This window comes from Bacillus rossius, chromosome 13, assembly GCF_032445375.1.
Source record: "Bacillus rossius redtenbacheri isolate Brsri chromosome 13, Brsri_v3, whole genome shotgun sequence".
Classification (NCBI taxonomy): domain Eukaryota; kingdom Metazoa; phylum Arthropoda; class Insecta; order Phasmatodea; family Bacillidae; genus Bacillus; species Bacillus rossius.
The window spans coordinates 40,653,810-40,672,459 of NC_086340.1; the positions used below are offsets into that span (position 1 = coordinate 40,653,810).

The 18,650-nt window shown below is 36.3% G+C and overlaps 1 long non-coding RNA gene and 2 other non-coding genes across 3 annotated transcripts in view; all 3 read right to left on the reverse strand.

Moving 5' to 3' along the window:
• Window positions 1-897: 897 nt before the first annotated feature.
• Window positions 898-18,650, reverse strand: part of LOC134538469 (uncharacterized) — a 37,108-nt gene continuing 19,355 nt past the window's right edge. Inside the window, exons 3-7 of the long non-coding RNA XR_010076149.1 lie at window positions 14,181-14,263; window positions 7,586-7,657; window positions 5,496-5,561; window positions 2,695-2,763; window positions 898-1,038 (exon numbers count right to left, since the gene is read on the reverse strand). This is a non-coding gene — a long non-coding RNA (uncharacterized LOC134538469). The remainder of the gene's footprint in view (window positions 1,039-2,694; window positions 2,764-5,495; window positions 5,562-7,585; window positions 7,658-14,180; window positions 14,264-18,650) is intronic.
• On the reverse strand, window positions 2,831-2,901 carry LOC134538650 (small nucleolar RNA R38). The gene has a single exon (XR_010076187.1). It is a non-coding gene; the product is annotated as a small nucleolar RNA R38 (small nucleolar RNA).
• LOC134538646 (small nucleolar RNA R38) lies at window positions 3,608-3,683 on the reverse strand. Its single transcript, XR_010076183.1, has one exon. It is a non-coding gene; the product is annotated as a small nucleolar RNA R38 (small nucleolar RNA).

Here is an 18,650-nt window from a genome sequence, read left to right on the forward strand (position 1 = left end):
CAGCCTATGTAGAAACCCCCTCAGGTAGTGTGAACGTTCATGCCCACCATGGAATCCGACGGCAAAAATTAAAACTAATTATAAGTATTTTGTAGAACTAAAATAATAACAGGTGTTCCAGTTTTCTGGACATTTTTTATTAATTAAATTTGAGTGCACATGACTGTAATTGTCTTATATAATGCCGCAAAATATCCAGGAAAAATTGCAGAAATAAATGATTCTGGACCCACAGTGTATGGCTAAAGGGAAGAAACTATGGCATTGGCAGAAAAAAGACAAAATGCAACATTCCTGGGATTGTATCGTACAGAAAACTCACTCCTCAGCCTGTCTCTACCTAAAGTAGCAATGTCAACATCCCAGAGTTGGATATGTTAGTTTAAATAATGTGTAAGAGATAAACATATGTACACTTTGCATTGTAAAATCATAATTTACATGTACCGGTTTTTTCTAACATCAGTCTTCATACAGCATATAATTTTCCATGCATTTAAGAAATATTTAAAAAGTGTCACTGTCCTGTCTCACAATAGTTAAGCTGAAATAAAGCAGATTTGAAGAGTGGGACAGTCCCCCCCCCCTACCCCCAAGAGGTCCGGGTGACTATCCCACTGTTTGAAAAATTTTCTAACTCAAAATTTACAACATTATCAATGAACATGTTTGCAAAAGCCTGAACTTTCAGTAAAATATTATTTAAGTATAAAAATAAATGAAATTATAATATATTTTTCAACAAAACAAAAAACATGTAAAGTATGTCCAAGCCACCCCACTTGACAGTACCTTCATATTCATCTCTTCAGAATAAGCCACAGCAAAGCATGGATGGGTTTAGCTAGTCATATATAAAATTGTAGACAATCAAAGTGACAAAGAATTACAAACACATAAAAAATATAATTCTTTATTCACTGAATACAAAATGATCACAGTGAACTCCACATGCCCAGCCAAATTGACACAGTACTGCAGAAATGGAGGTCAGCCTTCAGCTTTGCAGATCCACACATCCAGGTGATTTAAAATACCCTATCAACAAAAGACCAAAGAAAATATTCAGCAACCCTTGCCTTTGTGAGAATATAAAACATAATATTATAACATATTATGGAAACTAAAAAAAAAAAATTGCTTGGAATACAGTACAACCCGGTTATAACATTCCAGTTTTTAACATTTTCCCACCTATAACACCATAATTTCATGGTCCCGTCATTTCTCCATTTATCACAATGCTTTAATTTCCCGCCTGTAACAATATTAAAACTTCTACATTCCCGCCTTTAACGTTCAAATTTACTTTGATAACTGCCACAATTTGCGGTATCCCTTCCTTCAAAGTCATAATTTAGAGCGAAACCATAGCTAGAAAATACAGCACGCATATACAAACATCAGATGTTTACATTTGAGTAGTTCACCATAGACGTGGTACACACGCACTCAACTTGCACCGGATCGATTATCAATATAGCGTCCTGTTCGCGCTTGTTAGCCTATGACTTGTTCCTTTATACTTATGATGCGCATTTTGTGCACTGATACATGGTCGGAAACAGTGCTACTATACACTATGGTGCTGGTTTTTGTTTCAAAGGTTTAACACCTTGAGATGGTTAACTGTTCTATGGATATATTCACGGCTTTTGTTTGTGGTTAACATTTACCGTAATTATTATTATTTTTTTACTTATTGTAGTCACGGTCGTATTTAATTAAAATACGCCGTATTGAAATTTTATTCAGGTTTTTGTACGGTTATGATGGCCGATAAATATAAGCGAAAATATATTCTGTAGCTGAAAAAATTCAGTTTATTAACCAAGTGGACAGGAACCCCAACAAAACGTGTGTTGTGATTGCAAAAGAGTTGAATATTTCTGTTTCGACTCTGAACTGTATTGTACAAAACATTTTTTTTTCTTTAGCATATTATTAGGTATTATCTATAAATAAAATTAACCAATTTTCCACTCTATTGCTGTACTTAGTGTAATACTCCTGTATTTTGTGTTGTTTTACCTATACTTTTTAATTTAATCAATCCACGTGTAATTTTTACAAAGTGAAGATGATTTCCTGCTTATAACATTTTTTTATGTTGGTCCCTTGGAGAATGTTATAACAGGGTTGTACTGCAATAGAAACTTTTACAAAATATAAAAATCTTCACCCTGCAACAAATTAGATTCTGTGAAATAAGAGCAAAGCATAAGGGCAGAATTAAAAATACAACAGTGTGCACATTACAATAAAAATTAACAAATATAACATTAATCAGCATATTTTTTAATACTGCTTCAATATGCAGTTCCCTAGCTTTTTAAATTCATACAACTACACATGATTTTTAGCTGAAAAAGTGTGACCTCTCCACTTATCAGACTAATACTTGCTTTAGAACACACACACCTGAAAAGCAATTGTAATGGTAAAATACTAATTAACAAATGTGCTTAACGGAGAGCAATACTCTCCAGAATAAATTAACTCATAATTAAATAAGATTGAACCCATCTGCCTCATACATTTTTCTTCAACACAAAATTCTGATTGACTAGGGCAGTTAATAATCATTGGCAGCACAATGTCACTAGATTTAAGTGCTTGGATACAAAACCCATAACACTAAACCTGGCTCATAACAATCCAATCCCTATTTTTATTTCAAATTAAACTTCATACCTGTTTCAAGGAAATATGCAGCTCTCACACCTTAGTATTTACCTATTCAGGTTATTTATTGTAGATTACCTGCAATCAAACACTGATATCAGGATCAACTCAGTTGTACAAGCACTATATTATCAAGCACACTTTTGTGTATCTCAGGAAAGAAGTATCATTCACAGATTTTAAGACAGGGATAACTAATTTTCATCACTGATACACAAAATAGCACTTATCACAGCAAACTCCATGGTAAAAAGGAAACAAAAAACTTTTAAGACATGTGCACAGGCCAAACCATTAACAGTCAAATAATCATAAATAACTAATTTTTAATTGTAGCCAAAATTATTTAACAAAGAGGGCAAAACTTTGTAAATTCAGTTCACAAATCCTTAAAAATAATAAAGAAAAATGGCCAACCAATTCTGAGAATAAAGCCTTTGAAAATCAAAACAGTTTATATCAGAGAACATAACAGCGGTCTAGGTGGTAACAATTGCTTGATCCCTGGACGCTCTGGTTTCAATCCTGTGACCATTTTCTTAATTAAAATATTAAAAATAAATGTTTCCAAAAATTAGTAATTTAAATATATTTTTTTTTAATTTTTAAATTTATAAAAATATTTGATAATTAAATTTAAACAATAATTTAATCTGTCAAACATAAATGGTATAATAATAATCCCACAGGAAAAATAAAGTAGGATAAACAAAATAAAAAAAACTGCAATGCGTACTTGATATAAGACTTATCTGTTAACCTTAAAACAGTTACAGTTGTTAAATCAATTATTGGTAGTACATATTCAGTAGATTTTCATAACACAAACCTGGCAAACATTTCAAATTATTAATTACAGTTAGACAATGACTGATTAGGATAAGCTCACTCATACAAGCACTAGATTACCAGGCATACTTATGTGTATCTCAGAAGAAAAAAATTATCACTCATAGATATAAGATAGGGATAACTGTTAATCCTCATCATTGATACACAAAACAGCAGTTCTATCACAGCAAACTGAACAAACTTTTACAGGAACTGATAACCACACCTCCCAAGGTTCAACAAATCTGTAATAATAATTAAATATCCACATTCTAATTCCGAAGCCGGCCTGTTCTCCAGTGTATTTTAAATACAACCTTGCATAAAAATTTTAAATTGTGACCTGACTATGCAATAAAACACCATTAGAGGAATTTTTTTTGAGAGATTCCAATTTTCAGTTTTGCAATTAACACCATATTTTGTAGGTACAGTAGATTCCCGCTGATGCGACCCCCTCTGATGCGTCCATTTCGTTTTTTGAGAAACCGTGAAAAATTTAAGCAGAGAAAGTCGAAAATTTGAGTAAAATCGGCCGAAAAAACCAATCTGTTACACTTTGTTGGGCGCTATGTGTTCACGTTTATCTTGGTGAGAGCTGTATTGTAAGCAGGCAGGCATACAAAAGACAGCTAAAAATAGATACCACCCCTCTAGACTGTCCACGCGGCAGTGTCTAGCCGAGCTCTCGTCCACTATCGCACGAAAAGCCTCCTCAGCTGTCATGTTTTTAATTTTTGATTCGTCAGAAAGAGCCAATGAGGACGATTTCAAGAACAAAGATAGTTCTTTGTTTGGCATCTACGTCAACGCTTGTTTCTCTCAACTCTCATACATAGCCTCGTCGTTAAACTTGAAATTACCTGTTCATCAAATTTTTAAATTTATTAAAAACGTTTCGAAATCCGCAAAAAAATCAGGGCTCCATAAAACCGTGCCTCTATCCGTAAATTTTACAGACAATCCGTAAAGTCAGCAGGTATGTACCCGCCTGGCAGCTTTACGTCATACGTGATGCTTACCTCTCCCATCCCCTGCTAATTCTTCAAGGATCATCCCTCCCAGAGCCACAAACATTGTAAACCCTCACCCCCTCCTTTACCAACTAACATTTTAACACATTCCCTCCCTTATTTCAACCTTCTGCGTGAGAAACTGTCAGCATCCTCCTCCCCTCCCACACGCGACAAAAGCCAGGTTGTATAGTCCACTCTCGGTTAAAAAAATATTTTTATGGGCTTATACGACTGTCCTTCGCCGTTAATAAATACTTTTATAAGTTTAAGTTATGATACAATTTGTTTATTGGTCACACAGCAGATTCTGCTGAAAAATCACTAATACCTCGAATTTTATTGAATAGAAAAATTTAGCAGTGCCGTAAATATATTTATTTTACTGCAAAGTTTTCTTTTTTTTTACGCTGCGAAGGGACGAGGAAAAGATAATTGCTTCAGCTGTCCAAATAAACATCGCTGACGGCAAGGGCGGGAGCGCATCTTGTCAGTCTGTCGCTGTGATTATCTACTCCAAAAACATGTCACAGCATTTCAGGATAGCATTATTCTTATATCTTTCGTTTATAGCTGAATGTTTTCTACCAGACCCACACAAGTTCCTTCGCCACGTTTTGAACGAAAATAACAACCAGCAGTCTAGCAATAGCTGAACTCGAGTGACGCAAATTCATTTAGCGCGAGTATTTATGTATATTTGGGGTTGAAGGGGGGGGGGGGGGGGGGGGGGGGGAATTGGCCCGAAATCTCTATTGCGATCATTCCGTTTATAAGTCCATTTTCCCGGGAACCGTGAGGGGTCGCATCAGCTGGATTCTACTGTATATATTTATACTGTAGCTGTTGTTTCAATCAAAGAAAGAGAAAATAACTGAAATAAAGGATTAGGAAGATTTATAACATGTAGACTATGTTAACTTATAAAAAAGAGCACTAAAAAGGTTAATAAAAATTGTAACTTACATGAGGAAATATTGTAACTTGCATGAAACCGAAAGGGAACCACGACCTTTGTCAGAACAGCTGCAACTGAAATAGTTATTACAAATGTTAATGAAAACACACACTTAATACATTTAACACAGATTCACAAATGTGTTTCAGAATAGTATTAGGTAAGTAATTATCATCACAGACCATAGGAGTGGTGCATGGTACAATTCATCATGTGAACAGTGTGGATCAACGTTAACATTACAGGCAATTACCCAGCCCTGCATAAATCTCATTAAAAGTTAAGTTTAATAGTTCAGACTTCTGGCTCACTTAATGATTCAACTGTGAAATGAAGAAACTGATTAAAATTATTCACAAAAAAAATTGCTGCCTCTCAAACAACTAACATAGAAATGTCAATACACTTTTAAACACACAAAAATCAGCAAATCCTGAACATTTAACAATAAATGAAAGCAATTTATAGCTAATAATTCATCACTTCACAAACAATTTCAGGATATTACAGATAATTTATCACCCCTCTCCTCTTTTGACCAATGTGAAAATTCAAACTAAATATGGCAATATCCATAAACCAATTAGAAAACAACTTGTCCTGTTTTATTACTACAGATGTGAAATAAAAATAACTTTATAGCTTACATCTATAGTGAATTCAAATAATGTTAATCACCCATTTCTTAAATTAAGTTCGACAATATATTTTTTTATAGTTAAAACCAAATTTACAAGCCTTAACACCTTAAGTAGTTTTAATTATCTTAAGCAACATTCCACAACCCACATACAGGTCTGACAGAAAACAACATTCAAAAATGGTATAAGTGACTAGGCACAACAAAGCTGTGAACAAACCTAATAAAAGGCACGAAGCATTCAGAAAAGGCGTTTAGTGTCACAGTTAATGGGCACGATGAGAATTTTTTTTTACCAAGCTCATTTAAACATGATAAACTAATTTCCAATGGTTTTTAAAAATTCACAGGTCTCTGGTTTTCCCAATACCAAAGAATTCAAGGCTACTTTAAGGTGTCATTACTTTCCTGGTCTGGTGACCACCTTGCTTGTATGAAAACCATCAACGCACATGATTCCTAAGCTAAAAGCCAAACATTCCAACTTGCTGTGCCTAAGCTAGCGTATTGAGCTGACAAAGGGCCAGCACAACATAGAGCAGAGGCTTATATTGTACCACCGCGGGAACGCCTCGCACACAATCATGTGGCGTGGAGCTAATGGGTGGATCGGACAGCCATCTACACAACATATCAACCACTCAGCACAATAAAATCACTTCTGAAACCAAAATCATTAAGCATACAAAATAATTTTTTTCCCCAATTAATAAGAAGAAAATATTTAACTACAAAAGTCTGATTACTTACGAAAATTTTATTACACTAAACCCTTTAACAAATGAGACTTAGCCACACAGCTGTGTTCACTATGCAGGCGACGTCACCAGAAGTTTGGTTCTCGGCTATTTTTCAAAAACATTGCTGACTTCACACATGCACACATAAATAAAAACATGTTTTCCTTAAATTAGTATCATTTTTGGCAGAAAATAGTATCTGAAGTACGAAAATATACATATTCAAGGAATAAACCGATGGAATAATATAGAAGGCAGGATATGCAGGACAATGCCTGGGATTTGATTTCAAACTGATTTGAGTGTGATATTTATTCTGAAATAATCCACACACTTGGCTTTGGCCCCGTAACTGCTTCATCAAATTATGAAATTCTCGAAATAAATTTCTTTTTAAATTATCATGAACCCATTTCTTTTTAAGTGTACATACTGTGAGAGCCAGCAGAATACTATCATTTTCTGAATCTTCACTTAAAACCCAAGCACGCGTCTCTCCAACATCACAAACTAGACTTGTGTAGCCACCTGGCAGCGAATATAGCGTAGCTTTCTGTGCGGACACGGCTTTAACTTTTACCATACACGCCTACACCAGTGTTTTCAATTAATTATTAATATTTACTTTTTAGGGCCTAATTAATATTAGGTTACCTACTCATTCTTCTTTCATTCATATTCTAACTTATTGTACAATAAAATGTAAAAGAGCACTTACCACACAGCACCATGCTAACCCTCGCCAAAATATGCGAAGTACAATTCATCCATCACCAGAGAATGCTGATATCTGAAACAATTTTAAGGATACATTATTCCGAGCTCAGGTGGCAACTACATGCACTGAAAATGACTATAACCTGGCAAGTGAAATTCAAACAAGGTGACAATTCAGTGTACCGATATGTTTAATCAGCAACAACCATCAACTGGCCATGCTCATGCGAACGAGAAGTATCATCATTTAGCCACCAAGAGCCGATATTGAACATAGGTAGTCATACAAATACCATACCTATCACTGCAAGCAACTAGAAAGTCAACAACTCACTCTACACTTGCCAATTCAGAAATCAAAATAAGGCTTGCAGAATCTGCTTACCAATGGATGAATGACAAAATGGTTATTTATAGTAACATGAATAATTATATAGCTTCTGTGCTGTCTACTGCATATTAATTTAAACTATATTGCATTGGGCTAAAATATCCAAAATAGTTAACAGTTTTAGTTTAACATTAATGAGTTGTGCAAATTATGGTAGACCTTTCATTCACTGCACCTCTGGTTAAAAAATGGACAACCTAAAGAAAAGTGTAACAATATGATCCTGTGACAAAGGTTATATTATTTGTAAGCAAAAAATACAAATGTTCACGATTTTTGAAAAGCTAACGAGAATTTGTAATCACAGCTCAGATAGGGTGACCACTAAGCAAAATTAAATTCCAGGTGCCCCCCCCCCCCCCCACCAAATTTTTTTACAAGTTTTCTACAGACATTTACAAAAAATATATGCAGCTACCCATTTTGGTTACATCCCAAATAAAATTACAATAATATTACGTCAGATCTAATAAAATTAAACCACGAAATACATAAAATCAAAAGTGTTCCCCAAGACTTTTTTCAAAACATAATTTAGTCAAGTAAGTTAAGTAGCATGAAAAGAGAATTTTTTTAAGGCAAAACTGCACTGGTATAAATAATACAGCAAAGCATAAGGGAATAATTAAAAATTACTTTCAACACCTGCAAGAGACAAAAATAGTTTAATAGTGATAAGAATCAAATGATTAAAATGTAGCCAGCAACAGGTTTCAAGGCTGCAAGGTCGAGCAAGCCCAGAAGTTTTAACGCTAGCAGTTTCTTTACCCCAGCTAAAACTACACATACAGCATTTACACTGCACATGTATGTTCACCTGCTGGGGAAAATGCCAAATACATATCCTCTACAGCAAAAATATTTTTTTTTGCAAGGGATCAATTATGATTCTGGTACAGTAGAGCCTCTACTATATGAAATAATTCAGAACTAAAGTGTTAAGGTTAATGGATTTTATGGATAATCGGACTTAGCTTGAACCACTATTACCTTCTCAATTAGCCTATTATTTAAAGTTTATCACAAACAATTAGAATGTGTTCGACATGTAATATTTGCCACTGCAAATGGCACATAGACTAAAGCAAGATCTGTCACAACCAAAGACTCTCAGCTGATAACAGGTAGAGTGGTTAAGCACTACTGCACTAGCCTTTAAACTAGATGGGATGCAAATTCAAATTTTAAGAACACTTTCATCCAATGAATTGATTATCTACAGTATTGACAGATATTGAATACACCAAATAATTAGGATTATAATTAAAAAATTGAAAAAGTTAAATATATTTTTTTTAAAAATTAAAAAAACAATTTTTGTCGAAACAATGATTATAAAATAAGATTTTAAAAAATTCATACACATTAACAACCTAGGTAAACAATTTCAGGACTTTAAGGAACTTGAATGAACTCCATATAAAACAAAATGAAAATTAATTTAACATTAGTACAGTACACTCCCTATTTAACGTGGTTGTCGGGGGACATAACTTTTACCCGCGTTGTTGCATCACCGCGATGTTTCGATGTGACCAAGGTCAAAAGGCATAAAACACCGCCTGTGTTCTAATAGGTCGGCAAGCACGCACAGTATAGCCTTTGTGCGGACTTTGCATCTGCAGTTTTCACTACGCGGGTGAAAAAATAAAAAAAATAAATTGTAAATATAAATATTAAATGTTGAATTTTATTTTTTATTTTTCCGCATGCCGCGCACAGTTTGTCGCACGGCCTACGAGCGCGCCACACGCCGCCATACACACGTGCGGCACACAAGCTGCTGCCAGTCTCGTGGTGTCAGCCACAGTATCTGCTTCGTCTGAGTGTCCGTAACAAAGTAAGTGCAGTGTGTGCGGTTACACACGATTTTGTGGTTAAAGTCTTCTAAATAGAAAGGCCATAGTAATACTTCAAACCGAATATGAATCGCAAAGTACCGAGTTTGATTGACAAAATAAAAATTCTAGATTTACGTACTTACAAATAGCGTGTCTTTTGCAGAAGTATGCAGCAGATACGTGAAAAACTATTCTAGCATTCGTACAATATAAAATAAAGAATCGTCTATCGTGTAAAGTGGTTAAACTTTGTTATCCATGCTTACAGTAAATTATAAATGGTCACATGTGGGATACAAAAATTGCGCCAAAATAATTTTAGCGCAATCAGTGGCGCCGTATTAAAAAGTCTGTTAAACGTTGTCTTTACTTATTCCATCAAACGCTGTGTCGAGTTGCTGAGTGTATGTGGCTCGGCTCGGCAAGTGTTATATTCCCCAGCCTATGGTTAAAGGTCGGGAGGCCGCTACACATAAACATTTCCGGGGCTTGTTTACTACCTCACGGCAAACGTGGTACAGTATGGTTCATGTAAGTATTGGACCACTGGGAATTCCTCGGCAAAGATTAAAATTACGCTAGCTGATTTACTTTATTATTTAATGTTAAAACATTATACCAAAGTAAAAAGATGAACGTGTATAATACAACGAATAATATTACGTCTGTAGGTTCAAGTTGTAACAAAACATTTATATGTCTCCGCTTGTCAACACACGTGACCACGAGAAGTGTGCAGACGGAAATGAGTGAACTACTCAAGGTCACCAGACTTCCCCCCTTTCGGCTTAATCGCCCCTCTCATCACTGGCGCTTATATTCCACTCCTCCCGTCTACCCGGGTGTCTTGGTCGCATATTCTCGACTCGCCTCTCCCCTCCCAGCGCTTGCCGTCAACCAAACCTATCCAAAATCAATCCCCAGCCGAGTCACTCTGGATAATGTCGCTGGACGGTAGGCTTTATCGGGTCCCCTGTCCGATGCTTTATTTGTGGGTTAAAAAAAATGTTAAGAACTAATGTTTCAGAAAATAACACTGGTCTGGATTGGATCATAATTTGAAAACACTACAAGATAGAGGAATAATGTACGGAGATATCTTAGTTTAGAATTTCACTGCGGACATTTTCTACGCCTAGGCTTTTTTCTGCCCGATGCTTAGTTTGTGAGTTACAACGCAAAATTATCCTAATCGGCTGTCAATCATTTATTCCATTATTGTTACAGTAGAAACTCGTTAATCCGTGACGCGCTAATTCGGGAATCGGATAATCCGGGACGATTTAAAAGTGCAGAAAAAAAAAAGAGAAGTAAAAATTGTCAGCGCTTAAAATTAACGTCACGCCGGCGGCCGGCGAACACTGCAAGCCATGGCATGGGCCGCCAAACTCTGCAACGCTGTTTCGACCCTTTGTGTCATCCCCCTTTCAGCTGTCACATTTGTCACTCTTTAAACTTGAGGGGGATGTCTTGACTTCTGCTTCCTGTCTCCCTTTGTTTGTTTCCACCCGCCAACGGCAGGCACCTGGCGAGTAGGGAGTGACGTGTCTGGCTGGCATTCGGCTGGACGAAGTGGGATGATTGAGAGGGAGGGGGAGGGGGGGGCTACCCAAAAATTTATGTGTGCAAGTTCAGCACTATCTTATCTTTCTCTCTTCGGCTGTTGTAAATGACCGTGAACTAATGGCTAGGCAGTGCCGTATTTTTTTAAGCCGAGACTAATTCGAAGACGGTCTTTACCGTGAACGGATTATCCGGGTTTATTACTTTTTTTTTTACAGGATTTTAATTAGCCGGGCATCGGCGGGTCCCAATTAACACGAATAATGGAGAGTTTACCATTTTTTATCCATCTGCTGCCAAGGCGCAGTAAGCCTCGGTAGATGTTACGTCACATGACCTTGGCCTTAACCCAGCTGTACGCCGGTATCTGAGAAGCTTGACAAGCCCTTCCGGGCTTTAATCGCTAGTCCGTGAAATTCGGTAATCCGTGATTATCTCGGTCCCGACCATCACGAATTAACGAGGTTCTACTGTGTTATTATTATTATTATTCATTTCTGATTGGGGGACATGGTTTGACCCGCGATATACCCGATTCCGCGATCTATCGGGGCGCGGTATACCGGGAGTTTACTGTATTATCAGAAACATCCAGATTATCTTCAAATGTTAGGATTAAGAATTAACACTTTTTAAATGTAATTTTTACTTAACTATGAAGCATCAAAAGTAAAATGAAAGTTAAAAATGGAGACTTCTAGCATTGTTTTACCAGATCCTGATTGTGATTTTTGCCAATTACTTAGTGTGAAATCTCATTAGAATGCACCTGTAATAGCCCAGTATTGGTACTTATCTATAATGATCTACATTTTGTAGGAACCTAAAATTTATACTGTAAACTGAGAAATCCTTTTGTCTTTTTGTAACTAGGTTTTACCTCTAACTGCCAAATTAATTATCTGCACAATACCATCATTCAAAGCTTTTCTGTAATATGCATAAAGGCCTGTCGTAATTTGCAACATTCCTTATACCTGTCATCAAGTAAGGTATCCGTAACGGCTTTGTACCTGAACGTTTCGACCCGCAGAAAAATGTGAAACAGGGGGAGGGATAGGCTTGCACCAGGGCTGATGCAATTTAACAGGCTCCACTCGGCAGTTAAATTGGGTAGCTGTGAGACCTTTCTCATTTAACGAGAGCAAATAGTGCCAAGCCAACTCTGATCACACAAAAAAAAAAAAATTGAAATCAAACAAAAGTTCATGCAAATATATATTTTATTATATTTACTTTGTATAGTAATATGAAAGAATATTACCAATGTTTACAACATTCCGGTAAACATACGACGCGTAAAACTTCTTTCAATTTTCTAGAAAATGCCCAAGTAGTACACATTACTACATTATGTTGTCCTAATGAACTGCTAAAAGTGTCCAAAATTGAAATACAATCCATGATCTGAATGTTTTAGCTTCTCCTTGTAAGCGAATAAGAAGTTTCAGCATGTTGGAAGATCTACTATCAAACGCCACTTTGCAAAATGGTGCTAGCGAAAATCTTCCAACAATCTTGCACAGTAGCTATATGCCAAAGACTCCATACCTCTGGCAGCATAAGCCTAGTGCTTACAAATTTGCTTCTCGCAAACATAAAGGCACCTTAAGTAACTCAGTTCAATTTACAGTTTTGAATTAACAATGCCAATAATGTTATTGGCACAACACTGAGGACATAGTGCTAATAAAGCAAGTTTTTTCCTACCAAGATAGTATGAGCAAAATTAACACATCCATTTAAAACATTGAATCATATCACAATTGATGATATAAACTGGAATGACCCTTAAGGCTGTAAGTTTCACAAACAATTCACCCTTAGAAGGACATCAAATTATCGCACTACACAACCACATGATTCTTTAAACTGCAAAAAGTAAATATTTTATTTTAAAAAGTAACAATTCCACCTAGACGAAGACCCATACGCAATGTAAGTGTGCCTAAGCTAGTGGACTGAGCTGGCAAAGGGCCAGCCCCATAAAAAGCAGAGGCTTATACTTTACCACCAACTGAACGCCTCGCACACAATCATGTGGCGTGGAGCTGGGGGTGGACTGGACAGCCATTCACACAACACAAACCCTGGTTACATTCCTGTCACAGTTGGCCAACGCACAACAGATAACACGGTGCCAAAAGTCAGGTAAATAACAGCAGAACATTAAAATAAATGCAATTTCCAATTGCAATATTGTTAAAAATTACCAGAAACAGCATCAGTTGCAACCAGCAGAAAAACAAAGTATCAACCTGCATCATGTGGCACAAAACATAAATAACTGAAGATATAGCCATTCATCAGATTTATCTGATGTTCATAAAGATGTTCTCTGAACCAGAGATCAGAATCTTAATTTCACATTTCAAAAGGCTTTTGCAAACACATTTTCCTTATTTGAATAAAAAATCAAGTTTTTCAGGAATAACTAATATTTTTCTAATTGAATACAAAAATTCATTCACAAGAGTCAAAAGAAAAATTTATGCCACACACACTCCTAATTTTTCACATAGTACAACACAAAAGAAGAAATAATTAATGGAATAAGGGCATTGTACAGGATGGCCACGCAAATAAATGAAATTGCCTGACTTTTCCAGGTTTTCCCGACCCTTATTTTGCAATTACGCTTCTTCACTTAAAAAAATTAATCAGATTTCTTTTTTCAAACTGCAAGTACCTTATTTTAGGACATCAGAATTTGGAGAAAATATTTCATGATGTTTTTTTAGATTCCAAGCGCTTTGTGTAGGTAGTTAAATTATAAAAAAAAAAAAAATATTGTAACTTACATGAGGAAGTAAATATTGTAGCTTGCACGAAGCCGAAAGAGCATGCTGAAAGGGAACCACGACCTGTGTCAGAACAGCCGGACCTGAAATAAGTTATTACAAATGTTAGCAAAAACAGACACTTAATACATTTAAAGCAGATTCAGAAATGTGTTTCAGAATAGTATTAGGTAAGTAATTATCATCACAGACCATAGGAGTGGTGCATGGTACAATTCATCATGTGAACAGTGTGGATCAATGTTAACATTACAGGCAATTACCCAGGCCTGCATAACATACTTACTAAATACGGCAATAACCGTAAACCAAATAAAAAACAACTCATCCTGTTTTATTACTACAGACATGAAGAAAAATTGATTTTATAGCTTACATTTATAGTAAATTCAAATAATGTTGTAAATTTGGTTTTAACTTTCATTTACTTAGAGTAGTTCAACTAAAAAACACTTCATTTTTGTTATCAAAATGAATTCATTACTGTTGAGGAATGTCACTTAAGATAATAAAAACTACTATTTAAGGTGTGAAATAAAATAAAATTTTTCCTTTTCAAATATAAAACAAATTTTTTTTCTCTTCATCTTTTAATCACCAAACGAAATGTTACATAAAACGAAGCTATCTGGTGGCGAAACGGAGTTCGCCGGGTTGGCTAGTTACGTATAATTATGTATTTCAGGTAATTTCAGACACAACCTACAAAAATTTGGCAACATACATACAAGTTTGCCAGAAAACACATTCAAATATGGTATAAGTCACTAGGCACAACAAAGCTGTGAACAAATCTAATAAAAGGCACAGAGCATTCAGAAAAAGCATTGAGCATCACAACTAATGGGCACAATAAGAATTTTTTAAATAAAACTCAAAAGCCAAACAATTGTTAACACTTAATATTCCAACTTGCTGTGCCTAAGCTAGCGTATTGAGCTGACAAAAGGGCCAGCACAACATAGAGCAGAGGCTTATATTGTACCACCGCGGGAAAAGCCTCGCACACAATCATGTGGCGTGGGGCAAATGGGTGGATCGGACAGTAACCTATTTTTCAGCAATACTGGCACACTGTGTTAACAAGAAAGGTCTTCTAGCTGAAGGAAAATGAACTGACGCGAAGTTCATCCATTGCCATGCTCCTTGTTTCAGTCTTGCATTGGCAACGTTACAGGAAACAAATTCAGAAAGTACTCAACTTCAGAAAACATTCTTTAAAGGGAACTTATTCATTTACTGAACCCAGTAGAACCCCGATTTTGCGAACACGGATTTAACGAAAACAGCAATTTAACGTAAAGGTTTTCAGGAACCATCAAAAAACACCAATTTATTAAAATAATATATATTTCCAAAAAATTGTAAGTAAATTGTAATGGAATATTATTAAGAAATACACTTTGTGGTGTCAGTAATAGAATGGAGGTACTATATATTAATGTGTGACTTTGCATCATCTGTCCAAACACGAAAAAATAAAAAAAAATTGTTCAAATTGCTTAAAAACTCCGGGCGCTATAACTGAATTGCGTAGGTGCGTGCCATTGCACGCGCCTGGATAGATAGACTGTCCGCGACACATGACGTCATGAAGGGTTTCTTTGTCCGCATCCCCCTCCCCCTCTTCTATGCCTGGCTTGACTCACCACGTTATCTTCCAAACACGCCCGCATAGTAACAGTGCTAGCCAATAAAAACACGTTTCCAAATATTCCCTTTCCCATCCTCCAGGTTTTTACAACTTGTGACCACGTCACATCAATACGCCATTATCATTATTCTATAGAGGTGTAAAAGTAACGAAAAAAAGCATACCCGTATGTATTCGTTACTATAACAATTAGTACTCGTTACTATCGTATCACATTACATTACTCGTTACTTCTGATACCGCATAACATGCAATGTTATGTTGCAGCAACGAATCGAGACGTATTGCGTACGCTTACAGTATGATGTCGCGTAAATAATAATAAATAGAATATAAACAATTAACAATATTTGATAATTAACAGTTTTTGTTAACCAAGAAACAATTAAATCTCATTAGAGCGGCTTTTTTTATAATATCTCTTTTAAGATAAGAACAAAAATACGCGAAAATACACGATAATAAAAAACAAAAACATACACATTTCTAATTTGTAAATAATACTTTCTTACGTTGTTTCTGTTCGAATCTCAAACTTTGTCTACACTCACAATACCTTTAATAAACAGTAAAAAACTTTGATGACGAATTTCCAAATTATACGTTACTTAATAAACAAACATTGTTCATTGAAACGCAAATTCATCGAATATGCGCGCGCATGCGTAAAACATACGAAAAATGCGAGTAACGAGATGCAGCCTTGTGTAACGTTTCGTTACTAGATGGCACACCCGTTACTCAGTACCGAATACATACGGTTTGCTACAGCTCTATAAATCTCAGTAAGAGCTTTGTGCGCGGTGTTCACTTTAGGAATACGTTTTTTATAAGTGCTGCGTAGCTCAGCGAACAAAGAGTCAGCCGGCGGCTACGCCGCGCCGTAACAGCAGCTGACCGAGTACAATGACCTTTCACCGTGCACGGCGCGCTATTGACAGTAATTTTTTTTTTTAATTTTTTACTGTGACGCAATGTGTGTGTAGCTCATATTTTTTATAAACGCTGCAGGCTGCTACTGTATTTTAATAAACTTTAACGTATTTCTTACACTTTACATATTTTTAAACTTTTTTTATATTATGCCTCATTTTTCACGGTTTCTGAAAATCTGTGTGTACGACCGAGGTGTACGTACGAACCGGGGGCCGTACGAGCGAGATCAAAAACGTTGACGATGGAAATTTGACGAAGTCTGAGATAGCACGGCAGCACAAGATATCAGCGTCGACCCTGTCTATGATATGGAAACGTAGGGACGCGATTATGAGTGCGGGGGTCATTAAAAATCTGTAAATCGGATTTAACGAAACATCGATTTAGAGTAAACATTTTTGGTAACCATAGCACTTCGTTAAATCGGGGTTCTACTGTACTTTTGTATAATAGCAGTATAAATTTGTTAATGATTCTAGTTCACTTCTGTATTTTTTAGTCAAACTCATTTCAGGAAGAAATATGGATTACATCTTTCTAAAAGAATTATTACTCATTGTTTAAATGTAACCTATCTAACACGCGAGCTTCGAAATAAATATTTGTAAAAAAATAACAAGTGTCAGCTACAATTTTGTAAGCTACAATAATTGTCAATGGTCAGATTTTTTTAATTTACGCGTTTATCTCAATAACAATTTTCAACGTCTACATTAGATAATAGCAGAAGATTTTTAATCTGAAGCAATTAAAATCGGTTTAACCATTTGTAATATTTTTGTTTGTTCAAAAAAAAAAAGATAAATAATAAAGTATCAGAGTTAAGCCTAGAATATAGTTATTTATAGTTGAGAAACTATAACATGGCTTCAAATCATGGTTTACACTGTTTATTATTAGAGACCGGAAAAATTTGCGGATTAATTTCGTGGTAGGCTAGACTCCAAACTCGTTCACCTTCATTATGAGTCAGTAATCGGACCGCCGTTTACCTGAAAGACTCTTCAGCCAGTGAAAAACCTTCAACAAAAAAAGTATCAAATCACAAGCATACATAGAGGATCATGGAGTCTATCCTAGAGGTCATTGAAACCGCGAATTTTTCCAGTATCTACTCATGTCATCTCGGGCCTCAAGAATGTTCTCATACACACACTCCAGTAACCTAACCCAATTTCTTTTTAATTGCATGCATAATATAACGCACAACCTGAACACGATATGGAAATCATTAGTGCTGTAAATTTTGTAAACGTATTTCTAACCCGCAAGTGGCACAAAACATAAATACTTACATTTCTTTGCGGCAATATTGTCGCGGGTTGAAATTTTGCAGGGTTGTTGAAATCAAATTTAGGGACTTTACTGACGGGACTCTGGGCTGGCTGCTCTGTTCACTCGTCAGCGCAAGTGGCGTGACCATGTAATTGGGGCACGGGGCCGGCGCGGCGCGCTGCGGGCTTGCAGAATTTTGTTTGTTTGTTTGGCCGCGCGCTGGCGCAGCCACGGGCCGCAGTTACTGGGGCGCGCTGTCGTAACAAGCCGCGCGGTGTGGCCTGCACATTGGGGTAGAGGGGGGGTAGTCTTCCCAGATGTTCTAGTTAGTTGTTTAGTAAATTTGACTTCAATAACGAGCTTTTGTTATGGTAGGCGCGGCAGGGCGCGCGAATTTAAGCGCAAGTGAGTGGTGACTCGGGGCTCACTCAGGCGGAGGCTATGCGTCTCACCTGTGGTCACGAGTTGTTAGTTCGTTCGTGATGTAGGAATTCAGGCTCACTCAGGCGGAGGCTATGCGTCTCACCTGTGGTCACGAGTTGTTAGTTCGTTCGTGATGTAGGAATTCAAGCTTTCGGGCGGAAGCTATGGTCGACGCCAGAGGC